At 44.1% G+C, this 20,500-nt stretch overlaps 1 pseudogene; it reads left to right on the top strand.

Moving 5' to 3' along the window:
• The window catches only part of LOC149174328 (uncharacterized), a 42,943-nt pseudogene extending 23,344 nt beyond the window's left edge, over positions 1 to 19,599 (top strand).
• Positions 19,600 to 20,500: the final 901 nt, after the last annotated feature.

Below are 20,500 nucleotides of genomic sequence, written 5' to 3'. Positions count from 1 at the left end.
AGAGATGTTTGATGGTTTCAAGTGGTCCGCGGTTTGACCCTGCGTGGACGTTGCTACGCGCACTTACCCGTTACTCACAACCTGAGATGCTGCATTCACGCAACCCTACTCGGGGGTTGAACAGTGTTATTACCCAAGTCCTTACCAGTAATCCAATATTAGTTTATTAACTTAGCTTATTTTTAGGTTTTCAGTTATACTTAACAAGATTCACCATTCATACAAGTGTGCGTAGTAAAGAAACAATATATTTGTAAATGATATCAAACATATAATAACTTGAAATAGATACACAAAATTGGTAACAAAACCTTTCTTTATTAATCTCGTCTCCAATTACAAACTCAACTCCACCCTGTGCACTCAGCTGTAGAGCCTTCTCCTACTCTATGACCCAAAGACACACTTCACACTGTGACTCAATCGCTTAGACTTTTCATTCTTCTCTTATATTTTCTATTTCCTCTCTACACTTAGAGCCTTGGTTTATTTATACAATCCCATGGTCCACAGACCATGGGTAGGTCTCTCTAGGCAACATTACATTACAAAACTAGGGCGAACAACCCTATGACTCTATTATACTTTCACGCCCCACGCCCGCAATTCACAGAGATTTACAACAAGATCAACTCAAGACTTGGGCTTTGAGCCCCAAAACATGCCGTGGGGGGGATTCCATGCCCAACAAGCCCTCAACACAAACATCATGACTCGCCCTCGAGTCACTCTGTCGGCACGACGATCTTGGCATGGAGTCCCTCCAGCTGTTCTCGAACGGTACTGATATCTGCAGCGCACTGAGTTGCTACTTGCTAAACCTGTTGCATCCATTCTTCTGAGACCTCTGTGTCCGGCGTGCTTCCCTGTATCTGCGTGTGCATCCCCTGTATTTGTGTGAGCTTTCCTTCAATATGTGTTGTGATTGTGAAGGCCTCATTAATCCATGGTTGAACGCACACTTTGAGTACTACCTCCTTGTGTTGCAACACGTCCACCTGCTCCTTCAGTGCCTTAGCTTGCTGCATCCTTGCAATCCACTGAGTGAGGACGACTGTCTGCGCAGTTCCTTGGATACTATCGTATTGCTGCTGGAGTTCTTGTGCCTCTGTCTCCAGGCACTAGATTTTGGGGTCCTCCTGCAAAGTCGTAAGGACCTCAAGTGCCTGTTCCAACATGCGGGTATAGTCTGGCACTGCACCCCCAATTTCTTCCATCCATACTGTGATAGCGCTAACCCGCTATTCTCTAACTTCCGGGGGAGTGGAAAGCTATGCCTTCAACCACAGCTCGCCGATTTGAAGATTTAGCTCCAGCTGAACCTTTGTCATTTCTTCCCTGGCCTCGTGGACTCCGGTTTCCAACCTGTGGATCCGCACCTCTACCGGTAGATCTGCTGGGATGACCAGCTCTAGGACATGTCGGCAAGCGTCATCTACCACCTGCACCAACTATTGGTTCACTGACACCAATTCGTCACGCTACAGATTGAGTTGTTCCATGTTGATCTTTTGTTCACTGATAACTTAGATCGCACGGCTGTCCCTGGCCTGTAGCTCTACCGTTATCCCATCTTGTAGCTGATACAACATTTCTCGCAGAAGGGAAGTCAAATTAAGGCCAAGGCCTTTCAACATGCAAAAAAAAAACCTATTGGTCACATTTGTTGCAACTAGGGACCTTTCCGATAACATTATCATGTTTTCCATCCATGTGAGCAGCATCTGCTCTACTGCCGAGGATCCTACTGCGAGGTGGCTGGAAAGGGTACCCACCTGAGGGGGTTGCACCTATAACTCTTGCAACTGCACCCTGAGGACCCCCAACACAGTCTGGTGCTCCTGCATAAAATCCTAAAGTGCTTCACATGTGACATCACGGACCATCTCACTGATGTCATGGAGATCACCTTCAGTTAAGATGATCGGGTCAATGGCCAACTTCAAGGCCTTGACCTTATTCCTTGGTCCTACTCGTTCTGCGATGTGTGGCCGGTTCAACTATGTGGACGCGGTCCTTGGGTCCACGCTTCCTTCTACTATTTCTATTTCCTCGGCCTCCTACCCTTGTGGGGACATTTCTTGGCCCTCATCCACCCTCATGGTTGTTTCCTCTGCCACCTGTGCTGCTGCTACTGCTTCTATCACTTCCCGCACTACCTTTTCCTTAGCTGTTGTTGCTTCCTACCACCTTTTTCCGACCAATTGGGTGACGCGTAGCTTCGCATCATCCTTTTTCTTCTATGTTGTTGCCTTCTCTAGTTCTGCCAGATCTAGGGAACGTCATTCTGGAGGCCATGTCTCCAAGACAATGAAGATGGCGTCGTCGGTGGCTGTAAATGGGAGCTTCATCCACTGCTTTGTTGTATCTTTATGCGCCCTGATGTAGACATTATGCATGTCGGCTTTAAAATGTGCAAAATTGTTCAGTCTATTGTGCACCATAGGTGACAGGCATGGCCTTCGATTGATCCACATTCAGATGCTCGCCTCCATGAGCACCCAAAATATTTTGGCGTCGCGTATTCTTTTCGCGTCCTTTGTGGCCCATAGCAGAGAGTACTTTGCGGCCTCTGGTAAATCTCTGTCAATTAAGGGGAATTGATTGTCTTCTGGTAGTTTCCCCTCTACGAGCATAGTGGATAACAACAACCACACATAGTGGAAAGTTTTACCCTACTCCAACGCTTCGCAACAGTTCTCCAAGAATTCCGTGTAGAGGAATTTAGCTCAGTTAAACTGGACTCCTTTTGTGCACTGCTTGGCTAGTGTGATCACCGGTGCAGGTACCTTGTCCATGCGACACTTTCGCATGACTTTGTTGGCCAAGATCTGGGTAGCTACACGTACTGCTTTGTCCATGATATTGGAGATAACGTTGCCCCTCTTCTTCTTCTCTAGCTTGTATTTTGTCTTCATGGCCTTTGCGAGGGCCAAATCACTACCTTTTCCTTCTGATATGGTCGCGGGGTCCTTTTCTTTATAGGGGAGCTAAGAAATGCAGTGGATTAAGTCTGTTGTAATGGGGATAGGCTTCTCTAGCCATATGTACCCATCATGCACCAGGAAAAGTAGCTGTCTAATGATGAAAATGGTTATGGGCGCACAGTGGAAATGCGGCACCCATAATAAGTTCAGTGTCCCGGCCTTTTCCACTCCGCACAGCCAGTTTCACAGCTCTAATGTTGTCACCACCCCAATGTTATTCTACTTCATGAGATTCCAAGTCTCCAGGTGAAGGAACTTCTCGCCATCAGTGAGGTCCCAATTTTTGAACTTCATGGTCGGCACATGGCCCTACTCCGGGCCCTCAAACATTATGCCATCTGAGAGGTGCAGGGTCTGGAGTGAACTCTTGGTTTCATCCAGGTCCTTCAGCACTTTGGTTTTCCCTTTCCGCAGAGGGACATATGTGGACAGTTTTTTCGCAGAGTGTATCGGTTGAATGTCTTCCTCTGTGTCTTCTTCTTCTCTGGTTGTGATGATAAGAACATACAAATCTTCTTCCTCCTCATCTGTGTCGATCGTGACAACTTTCCCATTTTTGGCCATTGATAGCTTACTGCATAGCGCGTTCCTCGGGGACACGCATACGAGAGCCATTGCTTGTTTATATTTCTTAGACCTCAGCGTTCGCGGTGATTTGGGGATCTCTGCCAAAACCTCAGCACCTTCTGGGATGTCCTCCACCATTGGGGTTTGCGCGGCCTTGCCGATGGTTACCTCTTCAATTCCCAAACCATCTTTAGTGGTCTTCATCATATCTAGGTTGTATTTTATCACTCACAAACTTATGGGCTCACTTACCACTCGACTCTCGATGCTCATTGCTCTACTCAAATGCTCAACTCTCAAATGACCAAGTGTTGTTCACTGGCCAGCCCTCTGTGTTTTATAGCGCCTTTTGAATTCAAATTTGACCATTCCCCTAATTTCGGGCCATTAATGCTTTCTTGGTGGCAGATTTTCCCAAATCTTGCCCATAAATCGTGTCTTAAATGCCCATTGCCCACTCCATTTGGCCTCAGATCGCACATCCCATCATGAATAGTGACCTCAACAATCACTTCCCAGCCAACCTAAGCGGCAGCGCAGCCCTCTGTGTGCAGTCATGAACCTTGCGACATTCTGATTCTGCGCACATCTCCCATATCGTGTAGCTCTCAGGCAAAATATTTTGTAGTCCCACGCTCTCTTTCAACTTCCCAGAGCGCTAAGACTGTTCTTCCTATGGTTAGTCAGGTGTTTGCACTACTCGTGTAGGGCTCCATCTCGTCCTCCACCATGGTTCGCAGAGAATCCTCACCTTCCATTTTTGTGATTGGCATCACGCACTTTACTACTTGTAACGTACTACCCTGGTCATTTCATTTGGCAATATGCGGTCCAAGCTAGGGCATGAGACTAACCAATTCACGACAATAGTCCTTCAATTTGTCTATATGACCATATGCACCTTGCTTTACCATCCTCAATTTTTTGGTGAGAAATGCTTCCTTTATTTCGTCTTCCAGCTTCTTGACCTTCGTTTCCATTGAAACGCTTCTCTCCCTTAGCTGTACTAGTATTTTTCAAGTTTGTGAAGCCTAAGGTTGCCCTGTTGGCTTTCTTCTTCAAGTCTTATGTGTTATGTTTCTCGCAGTTGTGTGATTCCTTGATTTTGGGCTTCGCAGACCTTTGTATCTACGATTGTTGCTATATGTGGACTAGGCTTCGCTTGCTCCATAGGGATTACAGCCCCTACTTCGTACTTCAGCTTCAGAAGTGCTTGTGTGGTCAGGGTTTTGCACACGATCCTATAAGCCCATAGAACCCTTGGTATGCATAGGTCCCAGTCAGTGCGTCTCACATGGTGGACCGTGTTCAGCACTTCGCACACCTTGTCAAAGGCTTCCCTGCATATAATCTTCGGTGCACTTGGTCATATCATACTTCATCATTCGCACCTTCGTCGTGCCTGCTCCGACTTCTTGTTCCTATTTTCTATCATGAGGATGGTGTGCGTTCAAGCAAGCCATGTACCATACGCCTGTACCCATTTGGAGAGGTGGATGTGCAGGTTTTTTTTTCCATCATACCCGGCTTCCATCCATAGCTGAGGATTTCCAAATCGTATAAGCATCATCGTTCTGCATTTGCGCCAGTTCTCAAAACCTTTCTGATGCGTACCCCACCACCTTGTAGGCGTAGCGCGTAGTGCCCATTTCAGAGCATCAAAATGTTGTTGTTCTGGCACCTCTCTTTCAAATTTGTTCAGGAATTCATCCACCACTGTTAGCCCATCATACATAGGTAGATCCCTTACCTCTGTTGTCACGCAGCATAATGATCTTACCATCATGTTGCAATTGAGCATGGTTACCTTGTGTAATCAGTTCTGCCATCGTTTTATTTCCTCGTACAAATCCGATGTGAAGGATATTTTGCGTTCCCATGAAATCCTGCCATCCGCAGTTGGATTCACCCAATCCTATTCCCAACTGGTTATCTTGTAGATACAGTCTAGATCATCGTCGCTCTCATCGTCACGCACTAGCTCCGTGTAGCGCGATCCTTCCGTAGGGTTTAATGGTACCACTACGCGCAGTGAATTTTTCTCAAAAATCATTTTGTGCTTCTTTAACTTTATCACTCTGTTCATGTCAATGGCCCAATCTATTCCCATCAGTGCGGGATAGGGATTACTATCATTGAAAATCTCTATCACTTCGAAATATGCAAGCGTGCTCACACCTTTAATATCTACTGTTACTCCTTGCAATCTTTCCATCGATAGGATCTTCTACTAGTTCGCCATTCGTAATTGAATATGGGACCACTGCAACACGGACCTACCCATGTGCTCCCATGTCTACTTTAGTAGGAAATTCGCGTCTGATCCTAGATCCAAAATTACTTGATCCATTTCATACTCCCCGATTTGCGCAGTCAATCTCATTTCTCTTCATGTTTGCGATGTATGCTTTCGAGCTTCCGGACTACTCGTGATTCCCCTGATCCAGCACATTTAGTGATGAGATGTTACAGTCCTTTCACTGCTTTACTGTCACGCAGCAACTTCATGCATGTATCCAGAAAGGCAGTGAGCATTGAAGGATCCATCTCTAGTTCTAGTTGATCCTTACTACCTGAAGTGGAGGCCTCCGTGAAGCTCTTCTTAGCTTCCACGAACGTCTCCTTCACTTGCTCCAAATCAAATTCATGTTCCTTTGTGGGAGCCTTACAAACCGACGCACTTTTTTTAGGTTAATTACCCTTGTCCTCTCCTGTTTTGATACTGCTTCAGAGCATGATGTTTATGTTCAAGTCCTCTTCACGCAACTCAAACCTAAACATTTTTAGGTTCTGAGTCGGGGTAGGCTGGAGTGTTCCTTTATCGCACAACCTCACTATCAATGTAGGGAAGTCCTCCATATCGTGATCAAACTGGGTACAATATAAACATGATGCCCTCGTCGGATTTGTACAATCGCGGGCATAATTCCCTGGCCCTTCGTAATTGTAACAAATAAGTTGTTCGCGACCCCTTCCTGGTACCATGCGGGCTAGACCTCGTCTGCACCCTTGGAATCCAGTACGCGCCATTCCTACATTTTGATCAAGGGCTTGAGTTTTGGTTTGAACTCTGTAGGCAGGCGTTCGATCCATCACTAGTTCGTAACTTGTATAAGTGCATTCGTCATGGCCTACTGATCTACAGAAATTATAGAACAGCTACTAGGACGTCTACGTATACTTCTGTAATAGGTGACAATTATCCATAGTATGTTTTCCTCCTATCTGAAAAATCTTGCACCATAATGTAGGCACCGCGCTCGGCCCTGCTTGTCCTTCTGGTCTTAATGGCATCAGCCCTCCTCCTACCAAGTAGTTCACGAAGATTGGACAATGGTCCTTATCTTGTCCCTATCCCTTGCACTTTATGCACCATACATCCTTGTGTGCCTCTGGGCGATTTGCCCTGTCCTGTTTCAAACTCTGCGTTTCCAGACATAGATTTTTCAGTTGCGCGTGGATCTGTTGGACTCCTAGGCTAGGATCTTGTATCGGGGTCTCGTGAATTCTCATTGCAATCTCCAAAGCTTCGGCTTGGGTGGATAGCTTCTATTATGACAACACAGTCCTTAGATGTGGCGTTAGTGACACTACAAACCATGTGCAGTGTTGTCCATCCATCAAGGTCATGTTGGCTTCGCGAATCATACTCTTCAGTCTCTGATCCAGCTCCTAGGGGGTCTCGCCTGGAAGCATCGTAATTTCCTTAAACCTGATAATCGACTGCGTCTCCAATTTTGGCCTGCTAAATTCCCTATTCAACGTAGCTTGGATATCTGTGATCCCTTTGTTTGGATGGTCATTAGAATTTTTAATGTACCATGTCAGTGTGCGATCCTGCAACGCACTTACCAACGTTGCCTTCTTTATATTATCATCCACAACTCCTTGTGCTTCCCCTACTGCTTTTACTATGAACCAGAATTGGTCCGGATCTTCGTTCCCTACTCCATTGAACACTGGAAATTTTATCGTGCTCACCATATTGAACTATGGTGGTGGTGGAGGTGGTGTGGGTGGAGATGGGGGTGAAGGTGGTGAGACTAGTGGTGGTGTAGGTGGGGGTGGTAGGCGTGGCTGCCTTCTCAGACTGATCGCACTTCTTCATGAAACTTTCGCGAGCTCTTCCTCACTTTCTCCCTAAGGAAAAATCAAGGGGCTATTCTCTATGTCTTTGCTACCTTCGTTTCTATATATCTTCCCACTCTGCGTAGCCCTAAACATCAATTTATTCACATAACCCACTTTTCACACAATAGCGTTTTAATCCAAGTGTTCAAATATTTAATGTACTTACCTCACGGTCCTTTGAGGAAGCATCGTGTCTACCATGAATTCGGTGATAACCCCCCTATAATTTGATCGAGCCAATGGTTGACAGTGCGCGCGATCTTATCTTCCGATGCTTCTAGTCTGCATACCAACTCTGGAGTCCACACAACCGGTTTGTCGAGCCTATACCTTCCTTGATTGTTTGCTAGCTTCGCAATCCACTAATACAACTCAGAGGGGAAGGATGCAAAGAAAATTTCATGGATTTCCATATATAAGCAGTGCTCTAACCACTGTTCCTTTGATACTCACAAATTCCTATTTTCCTGCACTGTGAACTCATGAATCTTTCTGTCCAACCACCCTTCAATTTCTTTCTTCATCAGATTCCAATGACACGACATCAGAGATTCCTCATGTAGATCTCGGTCCCAGCAACAGAACCATTTGTTGTCTTGTTGGGCCCTGACCTAGGTTCAGAGGTGATTTACCCAAACAAATCCCGGTACTACTAGCCCTATGGGCAATAGTCTGTGGAGCGCGGACTGAGGTCTCACCCGAAGTAGTAGGGTAGGGTGTTAGAACTAGGTTTCCACACCTTAGAGATGTCTAATGGTTTCAAGTGGTCCACAGTTCGGCCCTGCGTGGACGTCGTTATGCGCACTTACCCATTCCTTGTAGCCTGAGATGCTGCCTTCGTGCATCCCTACTTTTGTGTTGAACAGTGTTATTACCCAAGTCCTTACTAGTAATCCAATATTAGTTTATTAACTTAGCTTATTTGTAGGTTTTCAGTTATACTTAACAAGATTCACCGTTCATACAAGTGTGCGTAGTAAAGAAACAATATATTTTTAAATGATATCAAACATATAATAACTCGGAACAGATACACAGAATTGGTAACAAAACCTTTCTTTATTAATCTCGTCTCTGATTACAGACTCGACTCCACCCTGCGCACTCATCTACGCAGATCCATGTTGGGTTCTGTTATATTCTTTCCACGTAGTTAATAGGGGGTTTTAAGGGCACCCGTAACCCCACTTTATGGGGTCCGGGGCAGCGCCGCGGAAAATTTGGTTTTGGACCATATGTTAGGTTGGGCGGACCCACCTATGGTTTTGTGCATGATTTTCGCACATGTTTTTTGGACACGATGGTTTTTGGTCCATGGTATTGGACGCGATGGATTTCAGTCCATGGTATTGGATGCTTCGGCATGTATAAATATGTATTGTAACATTGAAAGGAACATAATGAAAAATCAAGCTGGTAGTCCTGATTTTGGGATCCAAGGAAAAATCTCTGTGCATATGTGTTTTATGGGTTATGCTCTCGCATTATTTATTTTCTTTGTTTAAGAATTCGTATGCAGGTAATTTCTGTACAGGGTTAAAACCTACATTTGGTATCAGAGCTATTTTGGCTTCAAGGGGACGCCTTTGTTGTTGAGGGGTTTCGCTCGGGCCTGTGGTAGACCCTGTTCAGTGGGAGATCTGCGAGATCGATTCTGGTGGTGAAAGAAGATGGCGAGCAGTGGAAAGATAGAGATTGAGAAGTTCAATGGTCAGAATTTTGAGTTGTGGAAACTCAAGATGGAGGATCTGTTGTTGGATAAAGATCAGTGGATCGCGGTAGATCCGGGTACTAAACCATCGGGAGTGACCGATGAAGAATGGAAGAAGTTGGATCGGAAGGCAAAGAGCATAATACGATTGTGTGTCTCGGATTCAGTATTGTTGAATGTATCAGGTGAAGCTACGGCAAAGGCTTTTTGGGTCAAGTTAGGGACTTTGTACCAATCTAAGTCTCTGGTGAATAAACTGTTCCTGCGGAAAAAGCTGTATAACCTAAGGATGAAAGATGGAGACTCGGTGACAGAGCATCTGAATTCATTTAATACTGTGGTAAGTCAGTTATTATCTGTTGATATTAAAATTTCAGATGAAGATAAGTGCATCAGTCTGTTGTGTTCTCTACCAGATTCGTGGGATAGTCTGGTTATTGCAATAGGTAGCAATGCAACTGCTTTGCAGTTTGATGAAATAGTCTCAGCCTTGCTGACGGAGGAGATGAGACGGAAAAATATGGACAACCAGAATGGTGATGCCTTGTCTGTACGAGGACGGTCCCAGAACAGAAACAAAAATAATTCAACGAGTGGGAGATCTAAATCTCCAGGAAAACCTACAAAGGTGGTGTGCTGGAAATGCAGAAAGGAAGGGCACTTCAGAAGGGATTGTAAATCTAAAGCTCCTGATAAAGGAAAGGGATCTGATGATGCTCCTTCTGCAGAGGAAAAAACCACCTCAGATGAAGGTGGGGATGTGTACTTGGTTTCTTCAAGTACACATGTAGATCATGAGGCATGGTTGATTGACTCAGGTGCATCCTTTCACTTCACTCCCCATAGAGAGTGGTTCTGCGAGTATGAGAAATACGATGGTGGTGATGTCTTCTTAGGAGATGATAGGAAGGCAAGAATCATTGGTCGGGGAAAAGTAAAGTTGAAGTTGCAAGGTGGAAGGGTTAGAACACTTCCGGGTGTTCTACATATTCCTGCATTGGCCAGAAATCAGATTTCTGTAAGCAAGTTGGATGATGCAGGTGTAAAGACGGTGTTCGAGAAATATACTTGCAAGATGGTTCGAGGAGCACTGATATTAATGCGGGGAGTTCGGATTGGAACTCTGTACAAGCTGCAAGGTAGCACTGTTGTTGATGGGTGCAATAGTTCTATGGTTCCTGAAAATGGCGTAGAGAGTCTAGTGGTCTCTGGATAGAAGACCATGTTGTGGCATCAAAGGCTTGGACATATTGGAGAGAAGGGCCTTTGAATACTTCATGGTAAAGGTGTGGTAGAAGGTATGAATAATAGCTCTCTGGATTTTGATTTCTGTGAAAATTGTGTATATGGGAAGCAGAATCGGGTGAGTTTCCCCTCTGGTGGTAAGAGGACGAAACAGATATTAGAGCTTGTGCACAGTGATGTGTTTGGACCTGTGAAGGTTCCATCACTGGGTAAGTCTGTGTACTATGTATCATTCATGGATGACTTCTCAAGGAATACATGGATATATTTTCTTAAGAAGAAATCTGAAGTCTTTGACAGGTTTAAAGAATTTAAGGCTCTGGTGGAAAATCAGACAGAGAAGAAGATAAAGGTGTTGAGGACAGATAATAGTGGAGAATTTTGCAGCAAGGAATTTGAAGAATTTTGTAAGAAGTGTGGTATAGCACGGCAGAAGACTACTCCATATACACCTGAGCAAAATGGAGTCGCAAAAAGAATGAACAAGACATTGATGGAAAGGGCAAGAAGCATGCTCAGTGGTTCCGGGTTAGGACAGGAATTCTGGGCAGAGGCAGTGGATACTGCATGTTACCTGATCAACAGATCACCTTCATCAGCGTTGGAGGATAAGACTCCACAAGAAGTATGGACTGGTAAGAAACCCTCTCTTTCACATCTAAGCGTATTTGGATGTGATGCATATGTACATGTTCCAAAGGAGAAACGAACCAAGTTGGATAGTAAATCTGAAAAGTGCATCTTTATTGCGTATAAGGATGGTTTAAAGGGTTATAAGCTTTGGAACCCAATCACACGGAAGGTTGTGTACAGCCGAGATGTGTTGTTCAGAGAGGTAAAATATGTTATTCAACATGAAGTCCAACCAAAGGAACCTGAGAAGATAGAGTTTGAGCCAAAGGAGGAAGAATCAGACTCTGCAGCAGAGGAGGAATCAGAAGATGAAGAGCCACAAACTCCGGCTGTGAGAAGATCAGTTCGAGAAAGAAGGCAACCAGAAAGGTATAGTCCATCTGCTTTTTCTTTGTCTGTTACTGATGATGATCCCAGAACTATGAAGGAAGCAATGGATTCAAAGGATGGAAAAGTATGGAAAGAGGCCATGGTTAATGAAATGGCATCTTTGCACAAAATTGAGGCTTGGGATCTGGTGGAGTTGCCGGCTGGAAGGAAACCCATTGGCAGCAAATGGGTGTTCAAGAAGAAGACAAATGCGGAAGGAAAGGTGGAGAAATACAAAGCTCGGTTGGTAGCAAAAGGTTATTCCCAGGTGCCGGGAATTTATTTTGGTGATATTTTTTCTACTGTTGCCAAGGTAACTTCTATTAGATTACTTTTATCTGTTGTTGCTGCTTTTGATTTTGAGGTAGAACAGATGGATGTGAAGACAGCATTTATTCACAGGTATTTGGAAGAGGAAATCTACATGAAGCAACCTGAAGGCTTTGCGGTGAAGGGTAAGAAAGAACTGGTATGCAAGTTAAAGAAGTCTCTGTATGGGTTAAAACAGTCACCAAGGATGTGGTATCAGAAATTTGATACATTTATACGGGGACTTGGCCTCACTAGAAGCAAAGCAGATCATTATGTGTATTTTAAATTAATTGGTGACCGTGTTATTTATCTAGTCTTGTATGTGGATGATATGTTACTGGTTGGAAATGACAAAGAAATTATCCAGGATTTGAAGACCCAATTGTCCTCCAAATTCGACATGAAAGATCTTGGTGCTGCAAACTATATTTTGGGCATGGAAATTAAAAGAGATCGGTCAAAGAGGAAGCTCTGGTTAAACCAGAGGAAGTATGTCGAGACAATACTGCAGAGGTTTAATATGCAGGATAGTAAACCGGTGAAGGTTCCTATTCCTGTAGGTGTGAGGTTATCTGCTGAACAGTGTCCCAAGACACAAGAAGAGGAAGAGGACATGTCTCGTGTTCCATATGCAAGTGCAGTGGGTAGCCTGATGTATGCAATGGTCTGTACTAGACCAGACATTGCACATGGAGTGGGAGTATTGAGCATGTTTATGTCAAAACCTGGGAAGTAGCACTGGACAGTAGTGAAGCGGGTTTTCAGGTATTTGCGTGGCACTAGTGATTATGGTTTGTGCTACCAAGGAAGACCAGGATTGGACAGAGTGTTGGATATTCATGGCTTTGTTGATGCAGATTGGGCTGGAGATCTGGATCAGAGAAGATCTACAAGTGGGTATGTGTTTAACCTATTTGGAGGTGCAGTCAGTTGGATGAGTAAGAAACAATCTGTAGTGGCACTATCAACTACAGAGGCAAAATACATGGCAGCCACTCATGCAAGAAAGGAAGCAGTTTGGTTGCAGAGATTGTGTTCAAGTATGGGGTTAGTACAGGGAGCTATAAGAATAGACTGTGACAGCCAAAGTGCAATTTTCTTGGCAAAGAACCCTGCTTATCATTCAAAGACAAAGCACATTGATGTTCAGTATCACTTTGTGAGGGATATGATAGAAGACAGAAAGGTGTTGTTGGTAAAGGTGGACACTTTGAAGAATACTGTAGATGCATTGACAAAATCTATGAGCTCTGAGAAGTTCTCTTGGTGTAGAGAAGCAATGGGAATCTTAGGGCTGAAAAAAAATGACTAAGCTCTCCTGTGGCCCCCTGTTGAAAGAAAACAACAAGTGGTAGATTGTTGGGTTGTGTTATATTCTTTCCACGTAGTTAATAGGGGGTTTGAAGGGCACCCTTAACCCCACTTTATGGGGTCCGAGGCAGTGCCCCGGAAAATTTTGGTTTTGGAGCATATGTTAGGTTGGGCGGACCCACCTATGGTTTTGTGCATGATTTTCGCACATGTTTTTTGGACGCGATGGTTTTCGGTCCATGGTATTGGACGCGATGGATTTCGGTCCATGGTATTCGATGCTTCGGCATGTATAAATATGTATTGTAACATTGAAAGGAACATAGTGAAAAATCAAGTTGGTAGTCCCGGTTTTGGGATCCAGGGAAAAATCTCTGTGCATATGTGTTTTATGGGTTATGCTCTCGCATTGTTTATTTTCTTTGTTTAAGAATTCATATACAGGTAATTTCTGTACAGGGTTAAAACCTACAATCCACGTACTTAGCTGCAAACTCTACTAGGCCTCTGCACACTCAGCTGCAGAGCGTTCTCCTACTCTTCGACCCAAAGACACACTTCATGCTGTGACTCAATCACTTAGAATTTTCATTCTTCTCTTCTATTGTCTATTTCCTCTCTACACTTGAGCCTCACTCTATTTATACAATCCCATGGTCCACGAACCATGGGTAGGTCTATCTAGCCGACATTACATTACAAAACTAGGGCAGACAACCCTATGAGTCTATTATACTTTCACGCCCTGTGCCTGCAATTCATGGAGCTTTACAACAAGATCAACTCAAGACTTGGGCTTTGAGCCCCAAAACATCCCATGGGGGGGATTCCATGCCCAACATGTCTATTATGGTACAGATGGTTTGTCTTATCTTTTACATGTTTCGCAAATGTCTGTCCAACACGTAAATAGCTAATGCATTTGTTAATGTATTCATGCGTCTAGGAATATGATGATATGTAATATAATCAAAATTTCTTTCCAACAGATGGATACTGAGATACATTCGTAATATTTGAGGGTTCTTGACATAATATTTCTCGTTGAGTTGAAGGACGACAAGCTATGAATCCAGGTTGACAACCAATTCTCTGATGCCCAGAGCGATAGCCTCTAATAATAGTTCGATGACTGCAATGTATTCAGCGATGTTGTTGGTTGTATGACATAGGTAGATACCTTGAAGGTCAATCAACTCACCGTTAGCATTGTAAATAGCCCATGTTGTGGATGATAGGTTCTGGGTACTTCAGCAAGCACCATTGATGAAACTAACGTGAGGAGCTGCAGACATCTGCAAAGCAAGAAAAGCATAGTAAACAGGAGGGTTGTTTGAAAACTTTCACACAAAACCACGATATACAGAAATTAATCACACACTAATTTACATAAGTAACTATGCAAGATGACCTAAGCATGGTACTTTTTGAGGTAAAGCCTGTTTTAGGGCTTATCGAGAGGATTTCCTTCATAATCAATAAGTTCATAGGCCCCTTTCTGCAAAACACGTTTTACAATATAGGGCTCGTGCCACATAGGTTCGAACTTGCCTACCCCAGCTTATCATTAGCTTGGTTGTATAGAAGGACCAAATCACCCTCAGAGAAAGCGCGAGGGGAGACCGACTGGCTGAAATGGGATTTGACTCGTTTCTTTTGTGTTTCGATGACCAAGGCAGTGAGATGGCGAGTCTCATCCAGTCATTCTAAATATAAGAGGTGCTCCTCTTGATGTGATGTTTCAGGGAGGAGTTCAATAGCTAACCTAAGTGAAGTAATCTCACATTCAATTGGTAATGTTACTTCTAGATCAGAGACCAGCTAGAATGGTGTGAAACCACTTGCATCTTTGGTTGAAGGTGGGTAGGCCCATAGAGCTTAAAAAAGCATGAGATGCCAATTTGACTTGTGCATCCAAATAGTATGCTAAAGCATGGTGACCAAGAATTTGTTCATGGCTTCAACTTGGCCATTGGCCTGAGGGTAATATGGGATCGAGCCATCATGGTGAAAGCCTAATGCAGATGTCAGTTTTACCATCATGTAATCTCTAAAATGGGAGCCATGATATGTGACAATGGCTTGGGGTACGCCGAACCTGGAAATAATATGGTTAAAAAGGAATTGAGTTGTCGTCTTACCATTTTCCGAATATGTAGCCATCGCTTCAGCCTATTTGGAGAAGTAATCCACAACAACGATAATGTATCCTTGCCCCCCAGCCGAACGAGGGTTACATGTCATATAATCAATGCCCCATTTGGCAAAGGGACAAACGGTAATGACGGGATGTAGGTGAGTGGGTGGGGCGCGCATCTTGCGTTGTTATATTTGGCATTCGTGACACTTTCAAACAACAAGAATACAGTCTTTGAAGATGGACAGATAGAAATAACCAATGCGAAGGATTTTCTGAGCTGTAGCATAACTAGACATATGACCACCACATGCCCCGGAGTCGTAGTCAATGAGAACTCTTTCAGTTTCCTCAATCGTGAGGCATCGACGAAGAACAGAATTGACACTAACATGGTATAAAGTATCACCAATAATATGGTAGGGTTGAGAATGATGTTGAATCCTTCGATGATCATCTTTTGTCAACACAGACTGAAACGTGGAGGTTTGGAGATACACGATGATATCACTGTACCATGGATCAAGGGTGCTAATCAGGAAAAGGGTCTCATCTAGGAGTTTTTCATCTGCACCAGCAGGGAGAGCTTTGGAGGGAAGGGAAAAAATCAATTCCGCGAAAACAATTGACTTCTTAGATCTGGTCGTAGTGAAGACCAAATCGAATTCTTGTAGGATAAAAATTCATTTAGAATACTTGCCCCCCAGCAACTGACGAGTCAGGATGTCGGTCATAGGGTTGCATTCAAAAATTATTATAGTCATTCGTAAGAGAATATAATGCTAAAAACATTGAACAACCTGGACAGTGGCCAAAGCCAACTTCTCGACATGTACATAACATGTTTCAGTGTCAAGGAGATTCTGACTCAGGTAGTAGATCACGTGCTCACCGCCTTCATCGTCGTCTTGAACCAACACCATAGTTATGGTGCTAGGGGCTGCGGCTAGGTAAAGGAAGTAATCTCGATAATATTTCGGTGGATGAAACAGAGGAGACTTTATGAGGACAAATTTAAAGTCATCAAAAGATTTTTGGGCTATCTCGTCCCATGCAAAGGGTGTTCCTTGTTTAAGCAACCGGGTAAATCTTGTAGCTATCCAAGCGTAGTTGGGTATAAAATGACGAAGAAAATTGGCCTTTCCCTGGAGGCTCTGGAGTTGGTGCAGTAAAGATGGAGGGGGTAAGTTTACAATGGCCTTGACTTTTAGCGGATCCAGGCGAATCCTATTCTTGCAAACGATGAAGCTGAGGAGTCGTCCTGATTCCACGTAGAAAACACATTTGTTTGGATTTAACTAGATGTTATAGTGTCTGTAGCTTAGAAAAATTTTCCAAAGGTGGTTTGGGTGATCTTGTTGCTTACGAGAATGGGCACGAAGGTCATCCAAGTAAGGTTGGACAATGTTATGAATATCATGAAATGCATAGGACATTTCCCGTTGAAATGTGGCCCTAACATTTTTGAGGCTGAAAGGGAGATTCTTGTATGCGAACGTACCCCATGGGCAGATGAAGGTTATCTTCTCTTGGTCAGTCGGTGCGATATTGATCTGGTTGTAACCAGAGAAACTGTCCATAAAGGAAAATATCTCGCTCCCGGCACATTCATTAATGATTTGATCAATGAAGGGAGTAGGATAGTTGTCTTTAGGATAGGCACGATTAAGATCTTGATAATCTACACAAATGTGGATCGTGCCTTGTTTTTTATTTGCCAGGATGATATTGGACACCCAATCTGTAAGGGGAAAGGGATAAATGAACCTAGCTTTGAGAAGCTTTTCAACTTCTCCCTTAATAGCAGCGACCTTTCTAGGGTGCACCGAATGAAGTCATTGGCCAACAGGTTTCACATTCGGATATGTTGGTATTTCATGCACCACAATGCTGGGATTAATTCCAGGGATTTCTTTGTAAGGCCATACAAACACATCACAAAATTCCTGAAAAACATGAGTATATGTATTGATCACATCTGGAGAACAAGATACCCCCATATGAACGTGTTCAACGACACCGGGTTTGATAGAAATGTCAATCGGCATTGTTTGGGTAATATTACCCAAATTTCCTTACGACCATACTTCATGAGTAATAGTCGGTGGTGGAAATGGAGAAGAGGAGTCTTCGAAAGAGGTAGACATGACCGCCGGGCGAGGCAGGAACGAGGAGCGATGATGAGTATCGATCCATGGCGGTTCCTCGAGAGACATGATTTCCATGATACCTTCATCGGTGAGTAAGGTCTCAGCTAAGGGATCAAATGATTCCAAAGTGCCAAGCCAGGGGGATTGAGAATACATATCGAGAGGTCTTTGAGATATTAGAATCAAAGGATGTAGAGTTCGCAGTTGAAACAATTTCCACGTAATTGACTTCAACGGGACTAAGCGGCATGACGTTACCCCAAGCATCGACCAGATCTGGTGCGGGTATGACCCAGGGATCAGATTTGACTGAGATCATGTTGACGGAGGCAACATGAGGAGGTGGGTGAGGAAAAATCCCCATGAAGGCAGAATCTTTGAAGATACCTGCCCCCACACTCTCAAAGGGAGCACTAGAGTGCTTGACATATGGAACGTTGCCATCAGATGAGGAAGAGGAAAAGAAAGATAGCTGATCAATGGTGACAATCCTCCCTTGATGGGGAAAACGAATCACACGAAAGAAAGAGGAGGCCACAGCATGCATGGCATGAATCCAACTTCGGCCAAGTAGAAGATTATAATTGAGATTGGTGTCAAAAATCTCTACTTCGGCTTGCATTGTCTTACCTTCCAGGGTGATGGAAAGTTTGGGTAAGACACCGAAAGGTTGCTAATTGCACCCATCGAAAGCTTCCAATGTGTTCAGAGACTGGTTCAGTGTAGGGGAACCAATAGCCTTCTAGCATGCAGTTGACATGATGAAAGTAGAAGCACCTTCATTGATGACAGTGTGGTGGATGGTCTATTCATTAATGATTACCTGAATAAGAAAGGAAATCTGAGGAGGGAGTCTCCGAACATGGTTCTCTAGATCAAAACAGATCAAATTAGAATCAGTGGGATCAATGCCCCTGATAGCTGATAGAAAATATTTCCGCTGCGATGGGCAGCTTTGGAGTACCTCGAGAGTTGACATAGTTGACGACACTTGAGCCAAATCTTCAACAATATTGTAATGCTGAGTGGCTCAGGCATTGGGATTATACGAGGATTTTCATAGCACACCTTTAGAGGGTGGCCGTGGAGCGGAATTAGGGTTAGGACGCTAGATTTGCAGAGGGCCAAAACTCGGGGTAGAAGAAGAAGGTGGAACTTCTTTTTCTTTCCCTGCTGTGGGAGCTGCAGTTTGATAATCCTTCGATTAGGTAGCGCATTAATGGGCATGCTCATCATGAACACTTGAGATCCAGAGGAAGAAGATCAGGTTTGGTCTACCATTTCAGTCTGCTAAGATAGAAAAGTCTCTTTGAGGACAGCATGGGTCCCCTTGAGCAAACGACTAACTTCGGATCATTGTGGAAAATCCTTAGTATAGTGATCCTCCTCGTAAATGAGGTAGGGATACTTAGGTTTCCATTGCGAAGATTCGCCAGCAGAAAATTTGGGAGGACCCTGTTTCGGGGCATCGGCTTTAGCTTTTCCTTTGCCTTTCTTTTTTCCTTTCGAGGATTTGTCCGTTGCGGTAGATTGGACAGCGTGGACCTCTAAGGTTTTACCAGGGCCTGGAGGGTTTTGAGATGAACTGTTGGGAGAAGTATTCGAGACCGACTTCTGTTTGGAAGAAGTTTTGGTAGGGGCCTGGGATACTGAACCAATAACTCCATCAACAGGAGGAACAGCGGGTGACTTCGATGTCACGGGATTAGATGATGGTTGCAGAGCATTGGGTAATAATTCATATAAGGTGCCAGATTGAGAGTAGACCAGGTCCAAGTACTGGGCACGAGCGATGGATTGCTCTTCAGTGACGCATCCACCCATGGCTATATCGCGAGCAATTGGGGCTACGAATGATTTGGTAAACCATTCAATGAGAAACTGATAAGTTATTTCAAACTTAATCAGTTGATGTCTACATCTCCATTCATGGATATGTTCAGATATGTCCATTGCAGTGTCTTGCTTAAGCGATATGAGCAGATAGGTACCCATTTCGTAACAAACTGGCAATTGAAAATGCATGAGAAAGGCCATGGAAAATGAATTAAAGTCTTGAAAAGTACTTTGAGGTAGCTCTATGTACCCTTTTGCTATGGCACCTGTGAGGGTTCATTAGAAAAGACGAAGACGAATGGAAGACGAGCACCAGAGGTGATATGTCTTCACATGGGCCTGAGGATCTTCTTTAGCTTTTCCACCATACTTTGGGCAATCAATTGGTATCTTGGACGGCACTGGAGGCTAGTATGGTGAATGAAGAATCAGATCATTCATAAGACGTGATACATCCGGCAACTCAAGTGTAGCCAAGAAAGGTAATTGAGTGTTAAAAGGCATGGGAGGTCAATAGTCGGGCCCATAAGGAGGATCCCATCCTTGTTGGTAAGGATTTTTACCCCACAATGTGGGATTTTGGTCATATGGCATCTGAGGCTGCCCCCATTGCAGATTACCTTGACCAAAGGGAGGATTTAGACCTTGAATACCTTGAAATTGTCCATGCACAGGCTACTGATAGGAAAATTATGGGTTAAAAGGCTATTGAGCCTGTTGACCTTGGACATATGGGTATGGGACCTGTTGTCCTGGAACATAAGGCTATTGGGCCTGTTGTCCCTAAACAAGAGGATTCTAAACCTGCAGTCCTTGGGCATAAGGTTGATATGCTTGTTGCCCTTGGACGTAGGGGTTTTGTACCTGGTGCCCTTGGCCAACAAGATTCTAAACCTGTTGGCCCTAGATAAGAGGATTCTTCACCTGTTGTTGCAGGACTTGACCTTGAACCTACCCCTGCAATGGTTGCCCTTGTTGATAGGTATATAAGGGTTATTTCTACCGAGGTTGGCTTTGATGACCTTGCGGTTGCAAAATTTGTCCCTAGGTTTGCATAGGTTGGCCCTGCGAGGGTAGGGTTGAGAGGTATACAGAGCATATTGCATCTGTT

The sequence above is a fragment of the Pinus tabuliformis genome, chromosome 4_1 (assembly GCF_031772625.1).
Source record: "Pinus tabuliformis cultivar Carrire ecotype Pingquan chromosome 4_1, CPIR1, whole genome shotgun sequence".
Taxonomy (NCBI): Eukaryota; Viridiplantae; Streptophyta; class Pinopsida; order Pinales; family Pinaceae; genus Pinus; species Pinus tabuliformis.
The sequence above is the reverse complement of the archived record's forward strand: the minus strand, read 5'-3'. Positions and strand labels throughout refer to the sequence as shown.